The sequence below is a fragment of the Pteronotus mesoamericanus genome, unplaced genomic scaffold (genome assembly GCF_021234165.1).
Source record: "Pteronotus mesoamericanus isolate MK-2021 breed Mesoamerican mustached bat unplaced genomic scaffold, CSHL_Meso_final scaffold_54, whole genome shotgun sequence".
NCBI classification, from domain to species: domain Eukaryota; kingdom Metazoa; phylum Chordata; class Mammalia; order Chiroptera; family Mormoopidae; genus Pteronotus; species Pteronotus mesoamericanus.
The window spans coordinates 58407123-58434833 of record NW_026555321.1 but is presented as its reverse complement, the minus strand read 5'-3'; positions in this window follow the sequence as shown (position 1 = coordinate 58434833).

Genomic DNA, 27711 nt, shown 5'->3' with positions numbered 1-27711 from the left:
AAGAAGTTGTCTCATAAATGTTTTGAATGAATAAGAGCAAGAAGGACATCAAGAAAAAAGTAGTTGTATAAATCACAGCTACTACATATATCTGTACAGTGGTGACATTGATTTTACACCTGTGTCTAATAAACTGGCTCTGTATCCTTTGTGAAACAGTCTATAGAATGATCTGAGCAAGAGCCATTAGCTTAAAAGTCATTAATCAGAAAGTTCCATTTACCTTTCTTCTTCTCCAGGGTTGAGTGGGCAAGTGTGGGTATGGAACAGGATTTTGATTTTATCATCATGATTTATACCTCTTATCTGGTTCACAAAAATCTTTGAAAATGATAAAAGCAAAGCACAATGTTCTATTTAAGATTGGTAATTTTTAAATAGGGATGTGTAGGACCTGAAATTGAGACACAGATAATTTTGACATTGTGGTTTTAGGACCAGTTTGGTAACTAGAAAAGACAGGGCTCTAAGGTTCTTTAATTCTTCAGCAGATAGAAATACAGCACGTGTCCTGATGGCATTCTTGCCTTTAAAGGTGGTATAGCCCAAATTAAGTTCCTATTCTTGAGGAGATCACAGTTAAAATATCATAAAGACATTACATTTTTAAACACATAAAGAATATATCATAAAATATCTTCCCAATTGTCCTGTCCACCTTGTTAAAAAAGGTTTTAATCCTGTGTATTGCCATTGAGCTTGATGTGGGCCTTCTCTGTGAAGGCATGTTTGTATTTGTACAGAAGTGTTTCCACCATGTTTGTGTCATGCTCAAGCATGTGACTGGTTTGGAGCAGTGAAATTGAGTGGGAGAACTGTATGGGATGTCTGAGCAGAAGTTTTAAGAGGCGTCGCATAGTCCTGTCTTACCTCTCTTTTTCCACTGTTCTAAAATGGCTCATATGGAAGAGGCATGGCTCATTTTGAAATGAAAAAGACTTTAGGAGCAGATCCTGAGGTGTCTCCAGCTGTATGGTAGCGTAAGCAAGAGGGAAATTGCTGTTGTAAGTACTAAGATTTGCAAATTGTCACTGTAGAAGAATCTACTGAATGCTGACTGATACAGAGTGGTGATCTGAATAGCCACACTTGATGCAGGAGAATTTTAAATGAGAAATAAAGAGGTGGTAAGACATAAGTTGCTATGCTGGTATCTTCACCCCTTTGGGCTGGGTGAATGAGGGAATGGCAGTATGGTCATCTCCCAGCATGCCAGGGTCTCCTGCTGAGTCATGGTCACCTAGTGTGGCACCAGGTCCCCCTGTGATGTGCTCAGGTCAATTATGAGGGGACGGTGGCCTGGGCATCTCAGCTCCTGGTTGAGTCACTCTCTGCCTTTGGCCTCTGGACTTGTACAGAGGAAGTTTTGGAGCTCAGAGAATCTTTGGCCATCTGTAGGACACAGTCATCAAAGTGCTATGAGTGAATATTTGACTCTCACCAACGGTGTGTAGAAGTAAAAGTTTTAAAGGCAAAACAAGGCAGGATAGTCATTTTAAGACTGCTAGTTTGAACACTTTTGGCAGGCTCTACACTAAGAGGTGGTCTCTAGTTGTCTGGTTCCCAGTTCTGAGGTGATTAAGGCAGAAGCACATTACCTCCTGTTGCAAATGGCCAGTAGAGGTGGGAGGGCTCTGGTTAGTGAGTCTGCATATCAGGGGTACGATCTTGTCTGGGCCCTTTGCCATCTCTAGGAATAAGCAAGCCTAGTGAGAGTCAGTCACTCCCCCACCAAAAATGTTTTTTAGGGTGTCAAAATATGATACAACACAGTGTGTTATCTCATTAAACGACCATCATGCTTAGCTGAAAGTGCCCATTGATGAATAACCCTGTCTACAATAAGCTCTAGAGGTCTGCTGTGCATGCAGCCCCTATAGTCAGTAATGATTCATTGAACACTTAAAAGTTTGCTAAGAGAGTTGATCTTATGTTATGTTCTTAACACACACACACACACACACACACACAATTTCTTTTTTAAAAATCCTCATCACAGCCCAGGAAATAGATATCATACTCTCCTCATTTGACAGACAAGTATATTGAGTCTTAAAGAAATTTTATGACTTGCCCAATGTCACATGGTTGGTGACAGAATAAAGATTTAAACACACAATTCTAAACCCTTGCAACCTATAACCACAAAATTACAATTAACAGGATTGTACTCTAATTCATTTTCTATGATTTGAGAGCTGCAGTAATGGTAGTGTGGTAATGATTGCAAATTAGAAACCCTGCTGACTTGGCTGTTGTGTGAGCCTCAGGGAATTCCAGGGTTGCACACTGTGTTGTAGTTTGTGCTACATAACACAGCAACCCTAAACTTTGAGACACTTCGAGGTCAGGAATTCAGAAAATACCTGGATGACATATTGTTTCTGATTTATGTGGTATCAGCCTGCGCAGCCAGGAGTAGAGGAGACACTTGGTTTTTTCCTATGTGTCCAGCTCCTTACTCTTCCCTACCTCTCATTCTCCATATGATCTCTTTCTCCATGGCCTGTCCGGCTGCATGATGGTCTGAGTATGTGCACTTACAGAGACAGCGTTCTATTGGTCAAGCAGTGTCCAGACCTGCCCAGTCAGGGGCTGCAGAATGGGGGATCCACCTTTTGGCAGGGCTGTGACAAGTTCATAATACAAAAGCAGGTATAGGTGGGATAGGATATTACAGGTACCTGTGGGAAAATACTGTCAACCACGCATACTAATCAGTGCCTGAGCTCAGATACTAATACTAAAGATCAAAGTCTGAGTTTTTGCAATACACTCTAATATAGATAGTTTAGCAGAACAATGATCAATGGACCTGTTTTTGAAATTCAGAGTGACACTGAAATATGCCATTGCACATAAGTTGACATTTACATCTCCATTATTCTTCTCAAGAGGACACTAAAGCTTCTGGTCCATGGAGTAGGCCAAATTTCTGTTACTTCTTACCTGAAGGCCTTACCCTTATTCTAAGCTAGATTGTTTGCAAAGGACATTATTGCAGAGGAGTCAGGATGTAGATAGACAGGATGGGTATATCTTGGGGGTTTGAGGCTTCTGGTCAATGGCATTGCTTTTAACTCTTGGATATAGCCCATTCTATAGCACCCTGGGGCTTAGTTACTCCTAGAACCTGCATCTGAAAGAAGGGTTTTCTATGTACAGTCAAACTTTCTGCAACTTAATTAAAATTATACAGTGAGCAGAGTTGGAAAGTGCAATTGGAAAAAATTCTTCAACTTACCTTCTTCATATATGTTAATCAACTTCAAATTATACTTCAAAATATGAGCACCATTCATATTGAGAGATCACATGTTTTAATACACTGAAAACTAAAGCTGTGTCTGTGAAATGTACTGTATCTCTATCCTGCTTGTCTCTTTAAGAGTATTAAAATAATGGTAATTTATTAATTCTTGAATCTTGCTCTCCACAGTATCTAATTTACTTCATGTGAAACCAGAATTCTGTCATTCATAAAGCATTTCCCGGATACCTTTCTTCCCACCCTAATTTATCTCTATTTTTAATTGGAGCGTCAGTTCATTTACCTTTAGTATGATTATCAGTATAACAGGTTTAAGAAAATCATTTTGCTTATTGTTTTCCATATGTCCTGTTTTGAGACACTATAATTTCTTTCTTATCTTCTTTCTGACAAATACATTTTATTTGTATTCCATTTTTTTCTCTTTAGAATTTTTATCTATAGCTCCTTTATTTTTAGTAGTTAATGCAGTTATTATAATATGTATTCTTAATTTATTAAAGTCTGTTTTAAATTAATATTATAGCATTTTTATATAATGAAAGAACCTTCTAAATAATACTTTGATTTATATCCTTCCTGTACTTTTTGCTATATTGTCATATATTTTAATTTTATAGAAGATTTAAATACCCAAATATATAGTTATTATTTTTACTTTAAACAGTCTGTACCTGTGTCTGAAATTTCACTTCCTGGATGATCTGTGCATCTGTTACCTTGTCTATTGTTACCCTCGGTTTCAATCACATAGTTTTGTCTCTGTGTGCCTGATCTTTTCAATTCAATGACAGTTGTATCTGAAAACTTAAAGATATGATTTGATGCCTATGAGAGCTATCTTCATCCCAAATAAGGTATACCTTACTTCCTGACAGATAGCTTTGAGCAAAACAGTGCCAGGTCACCTTGGTGCAGTCAGGGACTAAGGAGATGCAGACTGAGCTGTGTCCTTGTAAAGGCTGGGCTCTTTCTTTTACTCTTTCTCCATAGATGCAGCCCTGGGTAGGGGTTGAGGGGTTCCCCAACCTGAAACTTGGGGATTTACCAGGACCCTCCTCCTCCTTGGCAGGTCCTAATTTCCATTTTTGTCTCCCTAAATTCACAAGTCTGTTCAAAGCTCATTATAGCATCTCAGCTTTATCTCTTGTAGAACTAACTAATGTCCATGAAGGAAAATAATACAAATTTTAGGCTTCTTTCTGAATTTTCTTCTTCACCTGGTTTTGGACCAGGGATTCATCTCTGCCTTTGTAGCTCTACAGTGCTCTCAATTTTTAAAAACAATGTTTTGTCCAACATTTGTTTATATAACTCCCGAGATATTAATACTCTCCATAGGTCGTAATTAATGCCTATAATTATTTTAATACCTTCATAGGTTTTCATTAATACTAGTTCTGGAAAAACTTCTTAAGTTGTGAAATATAATGCATTTAGAAAAAAACATGTAGAAAATATAGGTACAACTTAACTCATTATTATAAAGTGAATATTCAATGTAACTACCACTAAGTTCATGACTTTTATTTTTTTTAATTTAATTTTAATTTATTTTTTCAAATACATTTCTCTCTGCCTACCCCCCACCATTTTCCCTTGCCCCCTCCCTCCTTCCCTCCCTCAGCTCTTCCCCTTTGGTTTTGTCCATGAGTCCTTGCTATATGTTCCTTCACTTTCCCCTTCCCTTCCCTTTCCCTGCCCCCCCTTCTCTCTAGTCTCTGTTGATTTCTTTTCCTTTCAGTGTTGCTGGTATTATTTTCCTTGCATCTTTGTATTGTTGGTTAGGTTCAGCTTATAGGTGAGATCATATGGCATTTGTCTTTCGCCCCCTGGCTTATTTCGCTTAGCATAATGCTGTCCAGTTCCATCCATGCTGTCGCGAAGTGTAGTTGTTCTTTTTTTCTTTCTGCTGCGTAGTATTCCATTGTGTATATGTACCAGTACTTTTTGGTCCAATCATCTACTGATGGGCATTTAGGTTGCTTCCAACACTTGGCTATTGTAAATTGTGCTGCTATGAACATTGGGGTGCAGAGGTTCTTTTGAATTGGCGTTTTGGTATTCTTAGGGTATAGTCCCAGCAGGGGAATCACTGGATCGAAAGGCAGTTCCATTTTCAGCTTTCTGAGGAGATTCCACACTGCTTTCCACAGTGGCTGCACCAGTCTGCATTCCCACCAACAGTGGACTAGGGTTCCCTTTTCTCCACAGCCTCGCCAGCACCTGTTGTTTGTGGATCTGTTTATGATGGCCATTCTGACCGGTGTGAGGTGGTACCTCATGGTGGTTTTGATCTGCATTTCTCTGATGGCTAGTGATGCTGAGCATCCTTTCAAATGCCTCTGGGCCCTCTGTATGTCCTCCTTGGAAAAGCGTCCACCCAGGTCCTTTGCCCATTTTTTGATTGGATCGTTTGTCTTCTTGGAGTGGAGTCGAGTGAGTTCTTTATATATCTTGGAGATCAAACCTCTATCTGATGTATCATTAGTGAATATAGTTTCCCATATGGTTGGCTCCCTTTTCATTTTGCTGATGTTTTCTTTAGCCATGCAGAAGCTTCTTACTTTGATGAGGTCCCACTTGTTTATCTTTTCCTTTATGTGCCTTGCTTTAGGAGAAATATCAGTGAAAAAATTGCTGTGTGGGATATCTGAGAGTTTCCTGCCAATGTTCTCCTCTAGGACTTTGATGGTGTTGCAACTTATATTTAAGTCTTTTATCCATGTTGATTTTATTTTTGTGTATGGGGTCAGCTGATGATCCAATTTCAACTTTTTGCATGCAGCTGTCCAGCTCTCCCAACACCATTTGTTGAAGATGCTATTATTGCTCCATTTTATGCTTCTGCCCCCTTTGTCAAATATTAGAAACCCACAGAGACCTGGGCTTATTTCTGGGCTTTCTATTCTGTTCCACGGGTCTATGGCTCGCATGTGCTTGCCCCAGACCAGGGGTCTTATTCGCGACCTCGTGTACTCATCTGGCCCCCCTGGCTGGCGAGCTCCCCGGCACAGGTCAGTTTAGGGTCTTCTATTGTGTGTTTTCCCCGCTTTTGGCTCTTTGGGTGCGTTGCTTGCCTTCGCCAAATGGGGACTACGGAAATGGGAGGAAGTCAGCTCCAGGACTCTCCGGTTAATCCTGTCTCCGGTCTCTCCTCCAGTGACTCTGGGCAGCTCTGTGACCCCTTTGGCCCGGGATCTACTAATTTTGTGAGCTGCTCCGCAATCGCGGGCCTGGCGGGTCAATTTATGCCTGCCCTTGTTGCTCTGTGCACTCCCTTGCAGGCCGTATTGGTGCCAATCTGTGGGCAGCCTTGCAGGCCAGTGCAAGCATTCGCCAGCCCGCGTGGGTCACACACATGCTCGCCAACCCTCGCCGGTCACTCGGAGCAAATGTGTGCGACTGCACTGGGTGGTTTTGGGGTGTCTATGTGTGCTTTTCGTCTTTTGGTTCTTTGGGGATGTGGCCTCTTCCCACACAATGGAAACTATGGCAAGGAGAAGGAGTCGGGACTCCGGGGTTCCTCCTCCTGTTCTTTCTCCAATGCTTCCATTTCCAGTCTCTCCTCAGGGGTCTCTGAGCAGTTCTGTGACCCCTTCGGCCAAGGATCCACCCCCTGTGCTGCGTTTCAATCGCGGGCAGTCTGGTTCCTGTGTGCCCCTCTTCTGCCTCTTTGGAGGCGCGCCTTTCCAGCCCACAATGGAGACTACGGAACGGGGAGGGAGTCGGGACTCCCCGGTTCCTCCTCCCGTTCTTTCCCCAATGCCTCCATATCCAGTTTCTTCTCAAGGCTCTCCCAGCCCGTCTGCACTCAGCTCCCCAGCTCACATGCACAAGGTGTGTGCGGAGCACACAAAAGGCAGGTTAATTGATTCCCTTATGCCTGAGCGAGATGGTAGCTGCCGAGTGGGAGGTGCATTGTCACCTGGGCTCCACCGGCCACCATGTCAGTTCTCTTCACAAAGTTTTCCTCACCAGTCTTTTCCCAGGCACCAGCGCACCTTGCTGCCGCTTCTACCCAGAGATCAAGGAGGGTGGCTGTCACTGCAATTTTTTGCGTTAGCCCTTTAAATGTCTCTTTGCATCCCCAGCCACCTGTCTCTGGCAGAGAGCACCACTAAGCTTTTTGGGGTTGCATTTTGTCTGTATTTTCTTGGTTTAGCTACTGTAGTTTAGGGGTCCCTGTTTTTGATTCAGACCTCGTTCTTCTCGGGGGAAGCTAACTGGCCGTTTCAATGTCCCTCTGGTGCTAGTGCCCATGGGCACCCACCCTCTCTAGCCTCCACCACACTTTTCACCCATTGGTATGTGTGAGAGTCGAATCCACTATGCGCAGTTCCAAGGCTCCTCTCCTACTATAGTTCCATTGTTTTCCAGGTGATTACTCCACTATTTAGTTGCAATTCCAGTTTGGTCTTGGCAGGAGGTCATCGTGACTCCCATTCACTCCTCCGCCATCTTAATCCCCTCTCTAATTTCATGTATTTTAAAGGTCACTATCTCTTACATACTCACATAAGCGTAGAAAAGATAAAATGGTGAGAACTTATGATAAAAGAGAATAAATAGTAGAAAATGAACACACCCTAAGAGTAATATAAAGAAAACTTTCCATAACTTCCTCTACCATTTTAGAGGTAAACCCCACATTTGACTCTGAATTTATTTTAAGAGCAAATCAAAGAGGGCAACACATTCAGGTTCAAGACTCACAGTGCTACAAAAAATTGTGTGATGCACAGCTCTTCCTGGTACTTATATCTGAGCCAAAGTTCTGCTCTGTCCTTACTCAGGCACTCCTTCGATGAATGTGTGAAGTGGAATGAAACTGATTTATTTTTGACCAAGAATGACAAGATACATTAAACATGGTACAGAGAGTAATTTGCTGAAATGGGCAAACAGTCCCATGGATAATTGTTGGGTATGTACTAAGCAGGTATACTGTGCCCAACAGTATGTGTGAATAGCACTGTGCGATATACGACAGGGCATAACACAAAGGGTAATGAAAAAGCCCAGTTCTTCCTGCACAGAAAGGACAAATAATCATGATGTATTTATTTCTTGCATGTGACTAGGAGAGGATCAAAGGAGACTTGGAAATGAAAGAGATCTATAAACCCTTAGAGTTGGAGGAAGAAATGTAGATTGTAAGGAAATAGGATAAAGCTAAAAAGACAAAGGCATTTGGATGCCACCTTATAGATGGTGAGGAGCCATTCAATGATTTGAAGCCAGGAAGCAATGAGACAGCTTGTGATTGGGAAGGGTGACTTGTGAAGCAGTGAGGAATCAGTGTAGACTCTGAATGTAGGAAAAATAGTAGAAAGGACATTACAAAAGTCCTGGGAAGAAATTATGTGTGCATGCATTAAAATAGTTGTAGTGGGATTAAATAAAAAAGACAAATTTAAGAATATTAAGAATCTAATTAGTAAGCCTTGACAATTGATGAGATAGTAACAGTGTCTCCTGGACTTGTCATCCTGGAGACTGTGACAGTGCTTACTTCATCAGGTTTTGAATGTGTGACATGTGTGGCACGTTTGAGTAGAGCTATCTAATAGACAATAAGATAAACAGTCCCAAGATTCACAGAGGAGATCTGGACCATGGATTAAAGAGTTATCCCTGCAGAGATCAGTCACGACCACATGAACTGAGCAGGCATTGAGTATATAAGAAAGGAAAATGGGGGTAAAGATGGAGCCCAGAGTTCATCAGCGAGTTGGCAAAGTGGTAGAAAGAAGTCTCAGAGAAAGGCCATGGATGAATGGTTAGAGTACAGCTTGACTTTCCAGAAGGCTCTGCCCCATTATGACTGTGCATTCTGTTTCTGATTGAGAAATATTCCACAAAATTAAAGTGTTCTTAATGTTCCTGATTATTTCTCTGATGCTTTCAATGTATACAGAGGGCCAAGATAGTGGCAGATCATAATTCTTTCCACTGAAAATTATATAGTGTCCATGAACCACATACACAAAGGTAAATAAATTACTCCTGCCCTTGGTATGGTGTGGTCTAATGTGGCGTGACATTGGGTGTTTAGGGAAATGTGTGATTATCAGGAAACTTTAATACAAAGCAGTAAGAGTTTTCAGTGTAAACCATACTGTGCTGTGTTAATGCCAAAGAAACATGCCTCCTTTCCCAGCCCAGTTATCAGATGTCTTCAGGATAAACTTATTATGAAAATGAACAGGAAAGGTGATAAAGAAATATCTAATCAATAGAGACTTAAGCCAGAGAATTCACACATCATCCAGAGGAACTCGCTAATTCCCCACCAACAGCCCTCTCCTGAGAGAGAGTTTGATTTAACTGGAATATTTTAAAGTGTAAGTGAGGCTAGCCTGTGTGAGCAGCATGTCTTTGGGTTTTAAGGGGTGATGATTTTCCAAATGGCATTCTCAGAAACTAGCCTTTCCTCTCCAACTCAGAGCAAATGTATTATCCCTCCCTTTTCACACTCAAAGGGGAGTCATTTCTTATTTAGGCAAAAAGTGATGCTAAAATCACCCTCAAATAATATGCTCTTAGTCAGAATATGCCAATACAATAAGAACAAGAAGAAATACACAGCAGCAACAGTTATAATTAGTTCACAGGTAAGTGGAGTAGGACATTGTTCTGCAACAATTAGTCATATAATAGTGAGCCCACAGTTGTGGGCACCTCTAGCCAGAGAGAACCTTAGGAATCTCAACAGTGCACAAAGCTCTGAAAAGAACATAATAGTGCAAAAGGCCATGATAAGGAGGAATGGGAAAGTAAATTCTCAGTTATTGGGAGATGTTACTTGGACATCGTGCTAGTTAGCTAAAACACAAACTTTAAACTAAATCTGTATGACTACCCCATCTGACACTTAGTTCTTGACATTTATACCCTGATGTCTTAGCAAAGAATTCTATTGACTCATTGTGGAAAAGAATTTACCTGAACCCAGGAGGACCAGAGTCTTGCTAATCAAAGTGTGGCCCACAGATCAATTCTGAGAATTGTCTCATTTCACTCCATATTGACTGAATCAAAATCTGCATTTTAACAAGATCTCAAAGTGATTTTTATATACTCTTAAAATTTGAAAAGTGGTGCCAGGAGTTTAGATTTCTGGTGACATGTCGAGAACTTGCTGTTATTTTAACATTTATTAAGTTTTTCAGCCCATATAATATTACTAGTCGAATATATTACTACCTATTTAGTTATCTAGAAATATAAAAAATTAAATTGAATTGTTATTTATTCCCTTGTTCAGAAATAATAAGAATCTATACTATATGGAGCATATAACTAATAAAGAAGTTCTTGCATGTAGCCATCCAGCTCTCCCAACATCATTTGTTGAAGAGGCTATTATTGCTCCATTTTATGCTTCTGCCCCCTTTGTCAAATATCAGATGCCCATATAGACCTGGGCTTCTTTATGGGCTTTCTATTCTGTTCCACTGGTCTATGGGTCTGTTCTTGTGCCAGTAACCAGATTGTTTTGAGTATAGTGGCTTTGTAGTAAAGTTTGATGCCTGGTATTGTGATCCCTCCTACTTTGTTTTTCGTTCTCAAAATCGCTGAGGCTATTCGGGGTCGTTTATGGTTCCATATAAATTTTTGAAATGTCTGTTCTATTTCTGTGAAATATGGCATTGGTATCTTAATAGGGATTGTGTTGGATCATCAGCTAACACCATACACAAAAAGAAACTCAAGATGGATAAAAGACTTAAATATAAGTCGCAACACTATCAAAGTCCTAGAGGAGAACATTGGCAGGAAACTCTCAGATATCCCACACAGCAATTTTTTCACTAATATGTCTCCTAAAGCAAGGGACATAACAGAAAGAATAAACAAATGGGACCACATCAAAATAAGAAGCTTCTGCATGGCTAAAGAAAACATCAGCAAAATGAAAAGGGAGCCAACCATATGGGAAAATATATTCGCTAATAATACATCAGATAGAGGTTTGATCTCCAAGATATATAAAGAACTCACTCGACTCCACTCCAAGAAGACAAACGATCCAATCAAAAAATGGGCAAAGACCTGGGTGGACGCTTTTCCAAGGAGGACATACAGAGGGCCCAGAGGCATTTGAAAGGATGCTCAGCATCACTAGCCATCAGAGAAATGCAGATCAAAACCACCATGAGGTACCACCTCACACCGGTCAGAATGGCCATCATAAACAGATCCACAAACAACAGGTGCTGGCGAGGCTGTGGAGAAAAGGGAACCCTAGTCTACTGTTGGTGGGAATGCAGACTGGTGCAGCCACTGTGGAAAGCAGTGTGGAATCTCCTCAGAAAGCTGAAAATGGAACTGCCTTTCGATCCAGTGATTCCCCTGCTGGGACTATACCCTAAGAATACCAAAACGCCAATTCAAAAGAACCTCTGCACCCCAATGTTCATAGCAGCACAATTTACAATAGCCAAGTGTTGGAAGCAACCTAAATGCCCATCAGTAGATGATTGGACCAAAAAGTACTGGTACATATACACAATGGAATACTACGCAGCAGAAAGAAAAAAAGAACAACTACACTTCGCGACAGCATGGATGGAACTGGACAGCATTATGCTAAGCGAAATAAGCCAGGGGGCGAAAGACAAATGCCATATGATCTCACCTATAAGCTGAACCTAACCAACAATACAAAGATGCAAGGAAAATAATACCAGCAACACTGAAAGGAAAAGAAATCAACAGAGACTAGAGAGAAGGGGGGGGCAGGGAAAGGGAAGGGAAGGGGAAAGTGAAGGAACATATAGCAAGGACTCATGGACAAAACCAAAGGGGAAGAGCTGAGGGAGGGAAGGAGGGAGGGGGCAAGGGAAAATGGTGGGGGGTAGGCAGAGAGAAATGTATTTGAAAAAATAAATTAAAATTAAATTAAAAAAACAAACAAACAAACAAAAACCTAATGACAAAATGAAAGGACTTTTGGCTTCTTATATAGGAATTGCCCCTATTAGACCACCTCTTCTCTGATAACAACTATAAACTCTGGACAAAGTATATTTAAAAGAAAAAATACTATCTGAAGAGACTGAAGATCAAAAAAAAAAAGCAGACAGAAATGGGAGATGAAAGTTTTTTTAATAAGGAGAGTAGAATGGCATTGTATGAGCTTTCCATTTTTTAAATATTTGTTTTGTTTAACATTTTTATTTATATAATTTTGCCTGAAGGTAGGCTCCAATTGACTCCAAGCAAGAAGGCTAAAACTTGGATGAAAACCTGTACTCTTTAACTGGGACCCAGAAGAAACAATTTCATGTGACCATAGCAACTTGAAAATGTGTAATGATGCTCTGAACTCTGTGTATAAAATCTGCCCCAAATGGTCGCTGACCCCTGAACTATGCATGAAAATGGGGGTTTCAATGTTGCTCCTGCAGGAATCACAGTGTGGAGTTTAGTTGACTGCTTGCCGAAACTACTAAAAGGAACACTCTTCAGTGCAATAAAACAAATCTCAAGTCTTTTCAGTTCACTATACCCAGGGCACAATGTAAAATTAAATATATGAAGAAACAGGAAAATGTGATCCATACTCAAGATAAAATAGAATAAACAGATTCTAACTTAAAATGACACAGGTATGAAATTGGTGGACAGGATTTTATTTATTTATTTTTATTATTGTTTATGCTGCCATAGTGGTCCCAACTTTTCCCCTTTTGCCCCCCTTGGCCCAGCCCACCCCCACTTCCATAGTCAAAACCCACACCATTGCCCATGTCCATGGGTCATTCATATATGTTCTTTGACTAATCCCTTCACTGTCTTTCAAACAGTCCCGACTTTCCTCCTCCCTTCTTACCACTGTCAGTCTGTTCCATGATTCTATGCCTCTGGTTCTATTTTGCTCATTAGTTTATTTTGTTTCTTAGATTCCTCTTATAAATTAGAGTATATGGTACTTGTTCTTAACTGACTTATTTCACTTGGCATAATACTTTCCAGTTTCTATTATGCTATTGCAAAAGGTAGAATTCCTTCTTTGTTCTTGCTGCGTACTATTCCATTGTGTAAATGTACCACAGTTTTTTAATCAACTTATCTACTAATTAGCATTTAGGCTGTTTCCAAATCTTGGCTATTGTAAATAGTGCTACTATGAGCATAGGGGTTCATAAGTTCTTTTCAATTGGTGTTTTGGGATTCTTAGAGTATATTGCCAGCAATGGAATCATTGGGTCAAAAGGCATTTCCATTTTTAATTTTTTTGGAAAACTCCATACTGTTTTCCACAGTTGGCTGTACCAATATGCATTTCCACCAACAGTGTACTGGGGTTCTTTTCTCCACATCCTCACCACAGTTGTTTGTTGATTTATTAAGGATAGCCATTATGATGATGTGAGATGATATCTCATTGTGGTTTTATTTTTTATCTCTCTGATGGCTAGTGATGTTGAGCATTTATTATATGTCTATGGCCATATGTATGTCCTCCTTGGAGAAGTGTCTATTCAGGCCCTTTGCCCAGTTTTTAATTGAATTGTTTGTCTTCCTGGTGTTGAGTTGTATAAGTTCTTTACATATTTTGGAGATTAAACCTATGTCCAATGTATCATTGGCAAATATGTTCTCCCATTCAGTAGGTACCTTTTTCATTTTGATGATGGTTTCTTTTGCCATGCAGCAGCATTTTAATTTGCTGTAGTCACATTTGTTTAATTTTTTCCTTTATTTCCCTTACCCTAGGAGATATATCAGCAAAAATATTACTACATGACGTATCTGAAATTTTACTGCTTATGTTTTCTGCTAGGGTTTTTATGGTATCACAATTTAATATTGAAGTCTTTTGTCCATTTTGAGGTTTATTTCTGTGTATAGTTGGTGGTTTAGTTTCATTTTTTTTGACATGTAACAGTCCAGTTCTCTCAACACCATTTCCTGAAAAGAACATCTTTACTCCATTGTATGCTCATGCCCCCTCTGTCAAATATAAATTGAACATAGAGACATGGGTTTGTTTCTGGCCTCATTGTTCTGTTGCATTGATCAATATGTCTGTTCTTATGCCAGTACCAGACTGTTTTGATTACAGTGTCCTTGTAGTGTAGTTTGATATCAAGTATTGTGATCCCTCCTAATTTGTTCTCCTTTCTCAAGATTGCCGTGGCTATTCAGGGTTGTTTTGGTTCCATATAACTTTTTGGAGTATTTGTTCTAGATCAGTGAAATATGCCATTGACATTTCAATAAGAATTGCATTAAATATATAGATTTCTTTGGGTAGTATGAACATTTTAATGATGTTAATTCCTTTAATCCATGAATATGATATATGCTCCCACTTATTTGTATCTTCCTCAGTTTATTCCTTCAGTGTCCTATAGTTTTCTGAGTGACAGGTCTTTTGCCACCTTGGTTAAACTTATTCTTAGGTACTTTATTTATTTATTTTTTTGGTAACTATAGTACATGGGATTTTTTTCTTAATTTCTCTTTTTGAGAGTTCATTGTTGGTGTATGAAAAATGCCATCAATTTCTGAATATTGACTTTGTATCTTGCTTCTTTGCCAAATTCACTTATTAGGTCAAATAGTTTTTTTGGTGGAGACTATAGGGTTTTCTTTGTACACTATCATGTCATCTACAAATAATTACAGCTTTACTTCCTAGTTTGCAATTTAGAAGTCTTTTTTTCTTCTTCCTGTTTGATCACTGTGGCTAGGACTCCCAGTACTATATTGATAAAGGTCTTGAAAGCAGACACCCCTGTCTTCCTCCTGATCTTAAGGGAACACTTTTAGTTTCTGCCTGTTAGGTATAATGTTGGCAGTAGGTTTTACATATATGTCCTTCATTATGTTGAGGTATGCTCCATCTATTCCCACTTTGCTTAGTGTTTTTAATCATAAATGGCGGGAGATTTTATCAAATGCTTATTCTTCAACTATTGATATGATCAGGTGATTTTTGTATTTCATTTCGTTTATGTGATGTATCACATGTATTGATTTGCAGATATTGTACTATCCTTGCATTCCTGGAATAAATCCCACTTGGTCATAGTATATAATCTTTTTAATGTATTGCTGGATCAAGTTTCCTAATATTTTAAAAGTTGAGGATTTTAGCATCTTTGTTTATTAGAGATATTGGCCTGTCATTTTCTTTCTTTGTTGGGTCTTTATTTGGCTTTGGTTTTAGGATAATACCTTGTAAAAAGAGTTTGGGAGACTTCCCTCTTCTTGAATTATTTGGAATAGTTTAAGAAGGATAGATGTTAGTTCTTTTTTGATTGTTTGGTAAAATTTGCCTGTGAAGCATTCTGGTCCAGAGCCTTTGTGGTGTCAGCAGTTTTTTTATTATTGCTTCAACTTTGTTAGTTCTTACTGGAATATTCAGGTTTTTTGCTTCTTGCTGATTTGGTTTTGAAAGATTGTATTCTCCTAGAAATTTATATGTCAAATTTCTTGGCATATAGTTGTTCATAGTAATTTTTTACAATCCTTTATATATCTGTAATATCAGTTGTTACCTCTCTTCCTTTATTTCTGATTTTAATTTGAGTCTTCTCTTTTTTTCTTGATGGATCTGGTTAAAGGTTTGTAAGTTTTGTTTACTTTTTCAAAGACCTAGCTCTCTGTTTCATTAATCTTATGTTTTGTTTTTTGTATTTTTTTTTTTTTTTAGTGACTATGTCATTTAATTCCACTGTGATCTTGATTATTTCTGTCCTTCTACTCACTCCAGGTTTTGTTGGTTGTTGTCCCTCTAGTTCTTCTTTATTTAGGGTTAGGTTGTTTATTTGAATTTTTCTATCTTTTTTAGGTAAGCCTGTATTGCTATGAACTTTCCTCTCAGGACTGTCCTCACTGCGTCCCATAGGTTTTGGGTTGTTTTGTGTTCATTTTCATTTCTTTCCAGAAACATTTGGATTTCTTATTCGATCTCATTATTAACACATTCATTGTTTAATAACATATTATTCAGCTTCCATATGTTTGAATGTTTTTGAGTTATTTTCTTGCGGTTGGTTTCTAGTTTCAAGCCATTGTGATTTGAGAAGACGCTTGATACAATTTCAATTTTCTTGAATTTGTTGAAGCTTGTTTTGTGTACTACCATGTGGTCTATCTTTGAAAATGGCCCATGTGCCTTTGAGAAGAATGTGTATTTTGCTTCTTTGGGGTGAAATGTTCTCTAATTATCAATTAAGTCCATTTGATCTAGAGTGTCATTCAATGCTGCATAATCCAGGTTGATTTTTTTGTTTGGAAGATCAATCCATTGTGAACAGAGGCATATTAAAATCCTCTGCAATGACTGTATTGCTTTCTATCTCTTTCTAAAGTCCTCCAAGATTTGCTTTATATATTTAGATGCTCCTATATTGTGTGCATATATGTTTACAAAAGTTATATCCTCTTTTGGACTACTCCTTTAAGTATTAAGTAGTGACCTTCTTTGTCTTTTGATGGACTTCATTTTGAAGTGTATTTTGTCTAATATAGGTATTGCTACCCCAGATTTTTTTATATCCATTTGCATTAAATATCTTTTATCCATCCCTTCACTTTCAGCCTGTGTATATATTTTGTTCTGTGGTAGGTCTCTTGTAGACAGCATATGTGTGGGTCAAGTTTTATTTTCCATTCAGGTACCCTGTGACTTTTGATTGGAGCATTTAATCCACTTACATTTGTTTAATATTGTTAAGTACATATTCATTGCCATTTTTGCCTTTGTACCTGTGTCTCCCCTCTTTCTCTCTTTCTTTTTCTTCTTAAATCAGTCCCTTTGGCATCTTGTGCAACACTGGTTTGGTGGAGATGTGCTCTTTTAGCTTACCTCTGTCTGACTAACCCTTCTATTTTAAATAAGAGCTCTGTTGGGCAAAGTAGTCTTGGTTGCAGGCCCTTGTTTTTCATTATTTGGAATATTTCATGCCAGTCCCTTTTGGCTTGTGGCATATCTGTTGAGAAATCACCTGATGGACTTATCAAACCTCCCTTGTATGTTGCTAGCTGTTTCTCCCTTGCTTCCTTTAAGATTCCTCTCTTTGTCTTTAAATTTTGTCATTTTGATGGCAATGTGTCTTGATTGAGCCTCATTGGTTTTGTCTTGATTGGGACTCTTTGTGCTTCCTGAACTTATGTGACTTTTTTCCTCACCAAGTTAGGGAAATTTTCTGTCATAACTTTTTCAAATAGGTTTTCTATCCCTTAGGCCTTTTCTTCCCCTTCCAGTATATCTATGATGCAAATACTGTTATGTTTCATGTTGTCCAAAGAGCCCTTAAACTGTCCTCATTCTTTTTGAGGGTTTTTTTTTTCATGTTTCTCTGACTGGGTGTTTTGTTTGCCTTGTCTTCCAACTCACTAATTTGATAATCTGCTTCATCTGGCTTGCTTTTAATTCCTTCTAGCGTATTCTTCATTTTAGATATTGTATTCTTCATTTCCACCTGGTTCTTATTCATCCTTTTTATGTCCTTTTTCATACTGATGTAATTCCTACTAAGTCCCATGTAGTTCTCATTAAGTTCCTTGAGAATCATGATAACCATTACTTTGAACTTTGTGTCTGATAAATTGCTTGCCTCATTTTCATTTAGCTCCTTTTCTGGGGATTCATCCTTTCCTTTCAGTCAAGGGTTTTTACTTTGTATCTCCATCCTAGGTGACTCTTTTTGTTTTTGTTTGTATGTCAGATTGGTCTTCTTTGACTCCCAGTCTTCCTGGGTTGGCCTTCTTTAGTAGGAGTTCCGTGGGACTCAGTGGTGCAATCTCCTTGAGCTCATGAGAGAGATGTCCTAGGTATGACCTTTATGCAGTTTTTGTGGGATCTCCTGTTGTATTTTTTTTATTTTCTTAGGGTCATTTGTTGGTGGGTTCTCTCCTAAAGTTGGTTGTTTGAGAGTCTCATCCTCCACCACATCTTTGTATGTTGTACAGATTCTAAAAGAATAAAACAAAAAAACACAGAAAACAAAACTCACACCAGTAAAAGTATTCCACAATGGCAAAAATATCAATGACAAATGAACAAAGATTAACAAAGGTGGAAAGAGAATAAGAATATTATAAGAAATGAAAAAAAGATTATGAGATGACTAAAGGAAGGAAAAATGAATTTGAAAAGGTATAGGGAGGAGCAATAATAGGAATAAGGAATAGAATCAAGGCAAAGAGGGAGAAAAATAAAGTCTAAATCATAAATAAGAAAGGAAGGAATAAGGCAAAATAGAGCAAGAAATGTGGAGAGTGAAATTTGAGGTTTGAAAGAGAAAATAGTGAAAAATAGAGACAAAAGTGAAGAAAAACAACAGCAATACCAATGACAAATGAGCAAAGATTTTAAAATATGGAAAGAGAATAAGAACACTATAAGAAAGAAAAAGACAATATAGAGTGACTAAAAGAAAGTAATTTTGAGAAGATAGAGGGTGGAGAGATAATTAGACTAAGGAATAAAACATGGCAAAGAAAGGAAAAAATAAAATTTAAAAATAAGAGAGGGAGGGAGACAAAATGAAGTAAGATAAGAGAAGAGTAGAATCTGAGATTTGAAATTAAAAAATAGTGGAAAATTAGGAATAAAATCAAATAAGAAATAGCAATAGAAAGATTAATAAAGGTGGAAAGAGAATAAGACTATTATAAGAAAGATAGGTTTTGTTTTGCTGAAGGTTCTACACAGCTGAATTGTTCAGAATGTTGAGAACCAGGAAGACAAGGAAAGAAATTAGAAGTGCGAATCTCTCAGTACTTTTACCATTTGTCAGAAAGAGGAGTTACTCCAGGAGGAAGATCAGAGGTCTGAGGCAAAGTGAAAGAGGAAGAATTCCCTAAAGAAGGAAACCTCAGACCCCACAGGAGGATGCCCAGAAAAGTTCCCGGCCCTGGTTCAACTTTACTCACTGACATACAGTTGTGCAGGATGGCTACTCACTGGAGGAATAGATATTTCAAGGTAGATACATCTCTGAGGCAGACACTACCCTGGTCCTCCAAAAATTGAGGAAAAAAGACCACAAACCCCTTTAAGAATCTGATGAGAGGTTTCCAAGATGACGGAGGAGTGAATGGAAGTCACGCTGACCTCCTCCCAAGAACAAACTGCACTTGTGACTAAATAGTGGAGAAATCACCTGGAAAACAATGGAATGATAGAGGGAAAGGAGTCTTGGAGCCACAGACAGACAGTGGATTCAACTCTCACACATCCCAATGGGTGAGAAGTGCGGTGGGGGCTCGAGAGGGTGGGCTGGGCACCCATGGGCACTAGCACCAGAGGGACATTGAAACGGCCAGTTGGATCCCCCTGAGAAGAACAGGGTCTGAACCATGAACAGGGACCCTTAGAATACAGCAGCTAAAACCAGGAAAACACACAGACAAAACGCAACCCTGAAAAGCTTAGGGGCGCTCTCTGCCAGAAACAGGCGGCTAGGGATGCAAAGACGCATATAAAGGGCCAACGCAAAAATTTGCAGTGGCAGCCGCCCTCCTTGATCTCTGGGTAGAGGCAGTAGCAGAGTAGGCCGGTGCCTGGGAAAAGACTGGTGAAGAAGACTTTGTGAAGAGAACTGAGCCAGAGCCCCGGTGATAACTCACCTCCCACTCTGAAGCTACCATCTCGCTCAGGCATAGGGAATCATTAACCTGCCTTTTGTGAGCTCCGCACACAGTGTGCACATGTGAGCTGGGGAGCTAAGTGAAGAGAAGCTGGAAGAAATAGAGGATCCCTGGCCAAAGGGGTCACACAGCTGCATAGAGAGCCTTGAGGAAAGACTGGAGACGGAGTCATTGGTGAAAGAACAAAAGGACGAACCGGGGAGTCCCAACTCCCTTCCCATTCTGTAGTCTCCATTTTGCCCAGGCAGGACGCGCCCCCAAAGAAGCAGAAGCAGGGCTCCCGTGAGCCAGATGGCTGCGATTACAATGCAGTCAGCAGAAATAGTGGATCCCTGGCCGAAGGGGTCACAGAACTGCCCAGAGACCCCTGAGGAGAGACTGGAGACAGAGGCATTGGGGAAAGAATGGGAGGAGGAACTGGGGAATCCCAACTCCTTCTCCTTTCCATAGTCTCCATTGTGCGAGGGCAGGCCATGCCTCCAAAGAGCCAAAAGCTGAAAAGCACACAATAGACAGCCCAAAACCACCCAGTGTAGGTGTGCACACACACACCAAGTGGCCGGCGAGGGTTGGTGAGCACGTGTGTGGACCCGTGAATGTACAGGCTGGCGAAGGCTCCCGCAGATTGGCACCCACAGGGCCTGCGAGGGAGTGCACAGGTCAGCAAGGGCAGGTGCAAACTGGTGCCCATGTGGGCCCCCGAGTGCAGAGTGGTCTGCAGAAATAGTGGACCCTGGGTCGTAGGGGTCACAGAGCTGCCCAGAGACCCTGCAAGAGAGACTGGATACAGGATTAACGAGAGAGTCCTGGTGCTGACTTCCTCCCATTTCCATAGTCTCCATTCTGCATGGGCAGGCGATGCCCCCAAAGAGCCAAAAGTGGGGAAAGCACACAATAGAAGACCCTTAACTGACTTGCCCTGGGGTGCCACTGGGCTTGGGCGCCAGACAAGTGTGCAAGGTTGGGTGAATAAGCCCCCATGGGCTGGAGCTAGTGTGCGCATGCCCAGGTGGGCAGGGCATCCTGCCGCGCCGGGAGCGCACTAAAGGAGCTGGCGTGAGAGTGCAGAGCAATCCCAAAAAATAGCCCAGCCCTGACTGAAGGGGTCACAGAGCTGCCCAAAGCAGGAATCAGACACAGACAGTAGATTCCTGGAAAGCTCAAACAACCCAAGATCATATAGGGTCAACAACTGACATCATCAGAGGCAGGCCCAGAAAGAAAAGTAAAGAAAAAATAAATAAAAATACCTGCCTACTATCATAGTAGTTTAATCCACAAAGTCAGGAAATCTAGATGGATCAATTGAAGCAGAAGCAAAAAATAATTAATTAATTAATAGACTCTCACAAAAATGGGAGGAAAAAGAAGTTCCCCCCACAAGAGTGGAAAATGGGGAATCCCCACAGAGAGAGCTAAATGAAATAGAGGTAGGGGAACTAGCATATATTGAATTCAAAGCAATGGCTCTAAGGACGCTCAATTCACTCAGCCAGCTCAAAGAGAACTATGAGAAACTGCAGAGAAACTATCAGGATCTTACAGCAAACTATATCAACCTGGAAAGAACATAGAAACTATCAAGAAGACACAAGAGGATATGAAAAATACCATTTCTGAATTGAAGAACACACTAGAAGGAATCCAAAGCAGTCTGGATGAAGTTGAGGATCGAATCAGTGAGCTGGAGGATAAGGTAGAAAAAAGCTCCTAGGAAGAACAAGAAATGGAAGAAAGACTCACAAAGAATGAAGAGGCATTTAGGGAAATGCAGGACAACCTGAAACGCAATTATGTCCACATAACAGGGATACCAGAAGGAGAAGAAGAGGAGCAGGGATAGAGAACCTCTTTGAAAAACTAATGATGGAAAATGTCCCCAATTTGAGGAGAGAAAAGGTCTCATGGGTCCAGGAGGCACAGAGGGACCCCAAGGAGGCCCACTCCCAGACACATCATCATTAATATGGCAACTATCAAACACAAAGAGAGAATCCTCAAGGCAGCAAGGGAGAAGGAGAAAGTTACATACAAGAGGGTCTCGATTCGGCTAGGAGCTGACTTCTCAACAGAAACACTACAAGCCAGAAGGGAATGGCAACAAATATTCCAAGTCATGAAAAGCAAGGCCCACAGCCAAGGCTGCTCTACCCAGCAAGGCTCTCAATTAAAATAGAAGGGGAAATATGGAGTTTCCCAGACAAGAGAAGGCTAAAAGAATACATCTCTACTAAACCATCACTCCAAGATATGCTAAAGGGACTGGTTTAGGAAGATGAAAGAAAAGAATGAGAAAAAGAAAAACACAGGTACAAAGAGAAAAAATAAATAGGTTTCTATCAGTAATATCTCTCAATGTGAATGGACTCAATGCCCCAATCAAAAGACACAGGGTAGCTAAATGGATAAGAAAATATGACCCACACATATGCTGCCTACAAGAGACCCACCTCAGAGCAAGAGACCTACACAGATTGAAAGTAAAGGGATGGAAAAAATATTCCAAGCAAATGGGCAAGAGAAAAAGGCCGGGGTTGCCATACTTCTATCAGACAAAGTAGATTTCAAAACAAAGGCCATAAAAAGAGACCCAGAGGGGCACTTTATAATATTTAAAGGAAGAATCTATCAAGAAGACATAAACATTGTAAACTCACATGCTCCCAGTATAGGAGCACCCAAGTATATAAGGAAAATCTTGGATGACTTCCAAAAAGATATAAATAGCAACACACTGATAGTAGGGGATTTGAACACCCCACTGTCAAAATTGGACAGATCTTCCAAACAAAACATCAATAAGGATATTATGGAGCTGAATGACGCACTGAATCAAATGGACTTAACTGATATATATAGATCGTTACATCCCAAAGACGCAAAATACACAGTCTTTTCAAATGCTCATGGCAGTTTTTCAAAGATAGACCACATGATAGGACACAAAGTAAGCCTCAGCAAATTCAGGAAAATTGAAATAATACCAAGCTTTTCCTCAGACCACAAGGGCTTGAAACTGGAAATCAACCTCAAAGAGAATCCTCAAAAACTTGCAAGTTCATGGAGACTGAACAGTACACTATTAAACAATGAATGGGTCAATAAGGAGATAAGAGAGGAAATCAAAAAGTTTCTGGAAACAAATGAAAATGAACAGACAACAGTTCAAAGCCTATGGGACACAGCAAAGACAGTCTTGAGAGGCAAGATCATAGCAATACAGGCCTACCTAAAAAAGATAGAAACATTTCAAATAAAAGACTTAACACTACAACTTCAAGAATTGGAGAAACAACAACCAATAAATCCCAGAGCAAGTAGAAAGAAGGAAATAATCAATAGCTGAGAAGAACTTAATGACATAGAGATGAAAAAAACAATTCAAAGGATCAACCAATCCAGGAGCTGGTTCTTTGAAAAGATAAATAAAATTGACAAGACTTTAAGCAGACTCATCAAGAAAACAAGGGAGAGGACCCAAATTAATAATATCAGAAATGAAAGAGGAGAAATAACAACTGATACCACAGAAATACAAAGAATTGTAAGAAAATACGATGAAGAATTATATCCAGAAATTTGAAACCTCGATGCAATGGACAAATTTCTAGAAAAGTATAATCTTCCAACACTGAAGGAGGAAGAAACAGAAAGCTTAAATAGACCAATAACAGCTGGGGATATTGAAGCAGTAATCAAGAAACTCTCGGCACACAAAAGCCTAGGGCAGGACAATTTCACAGGAGAATTTTACAAATATTTAAGGAAGAGCTAACCTCTGTCCTTCTCAGACTATTCCAAAAAATCCAAGAGGAGAGAAGACTCTCAGACTCTTATTATGAGACCAGCATCATCCTAATCCCAAAAGCAGATAAAGATCTTACAAAGAAAGAAAACTGCAGGCCAATTTCGCTGATGGACATAGACACTAAAATCCTCAACAAAATACAAGCAAACCACATCTACCAATACATTCAAAAGATTATCCACCACGATCAAGTGGGATTCATCCCAGGGATGGAGGGATGATTCAATATACACAAGTCAATAAATGTAATACATCACATAAATAAAGGACAAAAAACACACGATCATCTCGATAGATGCAGAAAAAGCATTCGATAAGGTACAACACCCATGTATGTTCAAAACACTCAGAAAAATGGGAACAAATGGGGCATACGTCAAGTGATTAAGGCCATATATGAAAAACATACAGCCAATATCATACTCAAAGGGCAAAAACTAAAAGCTTTCCCACTAAGATCGGGAACATGACAAGGATGTCCGCTTCCACCACTTATTTTCAACATCATATTGGAAGTCCTAGCCACAGCGGTCAGACAAGAAAAAGGAACAAAATGCATCCAAATAGGAAAGGAGGAAGTAAAACTATCCTTTTTTGCAGATGACATGATAGTGTACACAGAAAACTGTGTAGACTCCACCAAAAAACTATTCAACCTAATAAGTGAAGTTGGCAAAACAGCAGGATAAAAAGTCAATATTCAGAAATCAACATTTTTGTACTCCAGCAACTAAGTAGAAGAAGAAGAAATCAGAAAAAAAAATACCATTCGATATAGCCACAAGAAAAATAAAGTACCTAGGAATAAATTTAACCAAGGGGGTAAAAGACCTGTACAAGAAAACTATACAAAACTGAAGAAAGAATTTAAGGAAGACACAAAAAAATGAAGCATAAACCATGCTCTTGCATTGGAAGAATTAATATCATTAAAATGTCCAGACTACCCAAAGCAACTTATAGATTCAATGCAATCCTTATTAAGATACCAATGACATCTTTCACAGAACTAGAACAGACATTTCAAACATTTATATGGAACCATAAATGACCCAAAGAGCCACAGCACTTATTGGGAAAAAAAACGAAGTGGGAGGATCACAATACCAGACATCAAACTCTACTACAAAGTCACTGTACTCAAAACAATCTGGTACTGGCACAAGAACAGACGCATAGACCAGTGGAACAGAATAGAAAGCCCAGAAATAGGCCCAGGTCTATAAGGGCAACTAATATTTGACAAAGGGGGCAGAACCATAAAATGGAGCAATAATAGCCTCTTCAACAAATAGTGTTGGGAGAGCTGGAGGGCTACATGCAAAAAATTGAAATTGGATCATCAGCTGACACCATACACAAAAATAAACTCAACATGGATTAAAGACTTAAATGTAAGTCGCAACACCATAAAAGTCCTAGAGGAGAACATTGGCAGGATACTCTCAGATATCCCATGCAGTAATTTTTTCACCGATATGTCTCCTAAAGCAAGGGACATAAAGGAAAAGATAAACAAGTGGGACCTCATCAAAGTAAGAAGCTTCTGCATGGCTAAAGAAAACATCAGCAAAATGTAAAGTGAGCCAACCATATGGGAAAATATATTCGCTAATGATACATCAGATAGAGGTTTGATCTCCAAGATATATAAAGAACTCACTCAACTCCACTCCAAGAAGACAAATGATGCAATCAAAAAATGGGCAAAGGACCTGGGCAGATGCTTTTCCAAGGAGGACATACAGAGGGCCCAGAGGCATTTGAAAGGATGCTCAGCATCACTAGCCATCAGAGAAATGCAGATCAAAAGCACTACCACCTCACACCGGTCAGAATGGCCATCATAAACAGATCAACAAAGAACAGGTGCTGGCGAGGGTGTGGAGAAAAGGGAACCCTAGTCCACTGTTGGTGGGAATGCAGACTGGTGCAGCCACTGTGGAAAGCAGTGTGGAATCTCCTCAGAAAGCTGAAAATGGAACTGCCTTTCGATCCAGTGATTCCCCTGCTGGGACTATACCCTAAGAATACCAAAACGCCAATTCAAAAGAACCTCTGCACCCCAATGTTCATAGCAGCACAATTTACAATAGCCAAGTGTTGGAAGCAACCTAAATGCCCATCAGTAGATGATTGGACCAAAAAGTACTGGTACATATACACAATGGAATACTACGCAGCAGAAAGAAAAAAAGGACTACTACACTTCGCGACAGCATGGATGGAACTGGACAGCATTATGCTAAGAGAAATAAGCCAGGGGGCGAAAGACAAATATCATATGATCTCACCTATAAGTGGAACCTAACCAACAATACAAAGATGCAAGGAAAATAAGACCAGCAACACTGAAAGGAAAAGAAATCAACAGCGACAAGAGGGAAGGAGGGAGGGGGGCGGGGAGAAGGAAGGGAAGAAGAAAGTGAAGGAACATATAGCAAGGACTCATGGACAAAACCAAAGGGGAAGAGCTGAGGGAGGGAAGGAGGGAGGGGGCAAGGGAAAGTGGTGGTGGGGGGGAGGCAGAGACAAATGTATTTAAAAAAATAAAAAAAAATTAATGCAAATAAAGAAAAAGAATGAGGTGGAATTCATCTCAGCAGTGTCTAGTCCTTGCCTGCTAGCTTCTCCTCCTGGATATTTCTCTGGTAATGTCAGATGCTATCTCCTCTTGCTCTAGGCAGCCCGTTTAAGGTTCCAAGTGATCCACGGTCTGTTGCTGTGTCCTTCAGGCTTGGCTGCATCCAGGATGGATTTTCTGCTCTGCACTGCTGGCTTTTTATCAGCATGAGGCCCAGGGGTAGGTCATCAAATGTCCAAAAGCATTACAATTACTGCCTCCATCTGCCTTTATTTGTCATCCTACTGTTGGTTTTAGCCTCACTGCTGACCTGTCTGTTTCTACGAGGGCTTCTGATGCAGCTGGGAGGATGTGAACTCTCAACCTCCCTTAGGAAGCAATGTTCAGACCTCAGGGAAGATGTTGGATGTGTTGCCCCAGCCCAGCACTACAGGTCTTGGTCTGTCCCAGATTATTTCCAGTAATGTATAGTTTCTGATGATTTGGCTGTCTATTTCATGTGAAGGGTAAATATGTGTAAATTGTCAGCTCTTTCTTGCTTGGCACTGATGCAAGCTCTGTATTAGAGCAGAGACTGGGTAGGGCCCTGAATATCCCTTGTTGTACCAATTTCTGATTTCTCTGCCCAGCTGGTTTCAGTGGAATAAGACCTGGCAACCAGCATGGCTTTTTGGGCTGAAAAAAGTTTAGAAAGTCTCCTTTTGTAATTTCTCTTTCTTTCCCCAGGGAAATCCACCTAGCAGGGGGATCTTGAGGATAATAAGAATGTCCTGCAGAGTTTTCTCATCTGATGTGGTATTTTCAACTCTGGAGGAGGAGGGTGGGCATGTTGTTCCTTTCCCAGAGGTTTGTACTCTGCAGGGGGAAAAAAAAAGTCTGCTTGGCTGCAAAGAATCCCAGGTACTCAACTCTTGCCCATATAACTCCCAGTCCACTGCCTTTGCATGAGACACAGCCCCAACCTCTCTGTCCTATGCAGCTGCTGGGTTGCTTGCTAGCCAAGCTGGGCAGGGCCTGGCAAAATCCTCATTGTACTACTTTCTGATCTCCCAGAGCAGCTGGATTCAGTGGGAATGGGCTTGGAGATCTATTGTGGCTTGGTGTAGCTGATAAAAGTTCAGAATGGGTCCAAAATGATTTCCCAGTTCTGCAAGGTTCCTCTACATAGCCACATCAGCAGCAGCTGATTAGCTCATGCTTGAGCGTTGGGGCACCTCTTGGGGACTTGAGACTTGAGAATCCAGTTTTCTTCCCCAATCCACTTACCAAGATCTCTGTTATGGCCTCCCGTCTGTATTGCACCATTCTCTGATCTCTCTGCCCAGCTGGTTTCAGTGGGATAGAACCTGCAAATCCAGTGTGTCTTAGTGCAGCTGAGAGAAGTTCAAGATGGGTCCCACTCTCTCCATAAATTTATCTCCATAGCTG